Source organism: Egretta garzetta, unplaced genomic scaffold (genome assembly GCF_000687185.1).
Source record: "Egretta garzetta isolate BGI_Z169 unplaced genomic scaffold, ASM68718v1 scaffold368, whole genome shotgun sequence".
NCBI lineage: Eukaryota > Metazoa > Chordata > Aves > Pelecaniformes > Ardeidae > Egretta > Egretta garzetta.
In genome coordinates this window covers 623,998-627,305 of record NW_009260684.1, presented here as the reverse complement: position 1 = coordinate 627,305, position 3,308 = coordinate 623,998, and the positions used below count along the sequence as shown (strand labels likewise).

Sequence of the window (3,308 nt, the reverse complement as noted above, 5' to 3'; positions counted from 1 at the left end):
CTCTTCCCGATAGATATTTGGCTGTTCTGGAGTTTAGCTAGAACCATCTTAGCTAGGGAAGCCTTTTCACCCCTTCATTCAGAGCTGCCAGGCTGAGTCCTGTGTGCATGAACCCCTCCGAGCGCTGTAACTGTGCTCACATGGTGTTGGGGAGGGCAGGTGTGCCATCGGCCTCAGCCCAGGGTCGCATGAATTTCTCAGGGCATTGCATGATGAGATGCCATCCATCCATAGGCACCTCAGACTCCCTCTTGTACTTGGCATCTTTGTCGCCCGTGTTGTTCCCATAGTCCCAGCCTTGCAGCTTGTCCAAGAGCCATGAGGAACTGAGAATGAACACGCTGTCTGTGACTGTGTGGTGACGCAAGGAACGCAGTCGGTCTTCCTTCCCTAATCACTCCATGTCCTTTGTCCAACCTTCCAGCTGCCAAGAAGGTCCTTGTGACTTGCCTAAAGTAGTAAGTTCCTTAAAATTGTAAATAGAGCAGAATCCACACTGCTGAAGCCATTCAGTCCTGGATCAATATATAGAGCGATTTGTCTCCATACTTTCTATTTTTGTATAAGATGTTTAAGGAGTTTAAGCCTTCCACAGAGAAGACATAGGGGTGGTGGGATATTTAATAGCTGAAACATTAAATATCAGCCAGGCAACTTCAGGAGAGTAATTTAATGCAGTGTTAAGGACTAGACAAGATATGAATTTAATTTATTAAAATACATTTTTAGTATGATAACCAGGATATTCACCAAAGAGTCACATTCCTTTATCGTGCTCTGCGCATCCCACATCTGTGTAAAGACTTGAATTGTAAGTGGCGTGTCCTGGACTCTGACACAACTCGCCTTCTAGGCAAAGCGAAATTGTTTCCTGACAACTGGAGCAGAGGATCCGTAGCTGGACTGGTTTGTTTCTGGCTCTCTGCCAACTTGCTAAATAACCCTGAGCCCTTCTTTGCTCCAGTTGCCCCCTCTCTGATGGCCAGCCAGGTGGGGTGAGTGCAATTTCGCCTTTCTCTTGTTTCTAGCAAGCAGGTCCTGCCAGATTTTCTGTTGTACCTCCTTCCTTTGGGAAACTGAGTTGGGGGACAGCAGATTGTCTCCAGCAATAAACCAAAATATAATATTATTTCATCTCTTTTACTATATATAGATAGAGGATGAAGAGAATCAGTGAAACAAGCAATGAGATTCAAGTCACTGAAATTATTCAAACAGAAGAGAAATCTTTAATCCTAGGGGCTTCCAAGCCAGCTGGATCAAAGACGAAAATGTGTACTTGGAGTTTGTTCAGTGACAGCAAGAGTCGTGCTTTCGGCAAGGAGGGAGGAGGAACCCTTTTAGGGATAGGAGAAGGAGGAATGTGCTGCTTGTGCCTTTTTTTGTAATCCAGTAATTGTCTTTGCAGAGCAAGCAAGAACGTGCACACATCTATTACTGACTCCTTTTCCAAATATAGCTGTATTCTAATACAATCAAGCAACTTCACAGTAACGCAAGGGCAAAAAGATTTCCAGCGTCCCCACTGGACATGTTTAAAATTCCCTAATATTTACGTGACTGAAAAAAATCTAAACCAGCTCATCTTTTAGCCCCATAACTTAGGAATTCATTGGTTGCTGATGCCGTTTCGCTTGCGTCAGGGAGCCCCGCTTTCACGTGCGGCTCAGTCACTTGTTTCTGCTGTCAGACTCTGCCTGTACAGACTGAGCTTTGCCTTTTCCCAGTCCCGACAGGGGCCTGTGTCAAGGCGAGGGGTCTGCAGATGCCTTCGACTGTCTAATGCCTTGTTGTCTAATTTGAAACATGCACTTTGAAGAAGAAAGCCAAAAGCTGTAGCTCTGTGGTGAACAAAGCTGAAACCCGTTAAAGCCACCTGGGTTTAGGAGGCTTTTGTTGTCTGCTAAGTGTCAGCAGAAACCAGCTGTTGGCCCAGCTGAACCCAGAAGTCACTTGGAAATATAAATATATTCCTTAGAAGCAACCCAGAGCCGTGACAGCTTCCCGTGGGCCAGCAGTGCAATTGGGAAGTCTCAGTTCTCAGTTAAAATGGATCTTATTCCTGGATATGTTTTTGTTCTCTATCCCTGTTCTTGAAATCCAAAAGAATCAGATTTTTTTCCCTTTCTCTTTTTCTCCTCAGCAGAGAGTCCTGTTAAAATTTTTCTCTGCCATCACCAACAATCATCCTTGTAATCCAGCAGCAGCAAATTTCTGCTCTGGGTAATGAATTGCATTAAAGTTGGACAGAAGCGTTCCCCAATGCTGATAGCAAAACTCTACAACCAAAGGAAGAAAAAAAAAAAGCATTCAGCCTGGGGGATAAGCTAGTTCAGCTGTAGAAGATTTCCTGCCTGCTACTTTCATGCCCTGCTTAGGGATTTATACCGCAGAAAGCTTTAAAGTTTTTGACATCCTCTCCATCATGCGATGAGCTAGCTTATTTTTAAAATTCCTGTTACTTGAACTGGAAACACGTGCAGGGAATGGGAGCGTGCGCCCGTTGTCTCGCTTCAGCCTCTGAAATGTTTGCCTGTTTTAAACCAAACAAATACTTGAGCTTTTGACACTAGCCATGACATTGCACTCCACTGATGCTTTCTTCTGGAAATGTGAATAAAATTAATATAAGTTCAAACCTGACTCGTTCTTTCCGTGTTTGGGTCTGACCCCGGCACGTGCTCGCAGGGAAGCTGGGCTGGCTGGCTGCCCCGAAGGGCCGTCACCAGGGTGGGTTGGTCATCGCGGAGATCCCTGGCTTTGTCCCCTTGTTTTCCTCCCCCTGCGCCTGGCTATCAGAATGCAGGCAGCATTTTCATCTTTTATCTCTTTCATCAGGTGGAGCCAAGCTGTATATTTGAGCTCTCTTTGATCTGCACACAGGACAGCAGCAGCATTGGCCACGTCATCTGCTGAGGCTGTGCCTGATCCCCCAATTCCTTGCTGTCCTCTACTGCTGACAGAATACTTCAATCCCTCATGGTTTCCTATTGCAGACCATCCCAGGACTCTGCCGTCTTCCTAAAGCAGCTTCCAAATGTGAGTGTTTAACTAAAACTAGGAAGAACTTGGTAAGAATCAATGTTAAAACTGCATTTTGCGGTCTTAGTGTCTCTTTTACCTTCCTGAATGTCCTATTGGGCCTCTTCACTGTGTCCCCCATAACAATTTTAATTAACTCACCTGGGAATTTGTTTCTGCTCTAATTGTAATTAGTTGATAAATTGAAAAGCACTGCAATATGCTGTCAGTTGGTTTTCCCCCAAAATCAGGTGGCGGAAGCTTTCCTCCTGATCTTCACAGAGGTG

At 45.1% G+C, this 3,308-nt stretch overlaps 1 protein-coding gene across 1 annotated transcript in view; it reads left to right on the top strand.

Moving 5' to 3' along the window:
- Positions 1–1,094, top strand: part of LOC104132528 (lethal(3)malignant brain tumor-like protein 4) — a 35,566-nt gene extending 34,472 nt beyond the window's left edge. Inside the window, exon 20 of the mRNA XM_035901305.1 lies at positions 1–1,094. This exon is cut by the window's left edge and continues 1,656 nt beyond it. The gene's annotated coding sequence lies outside the window, so the exon portion shown is untranslated.
- Positions 1,095–3,308: the final 2,214 nt, after the last annotated feature.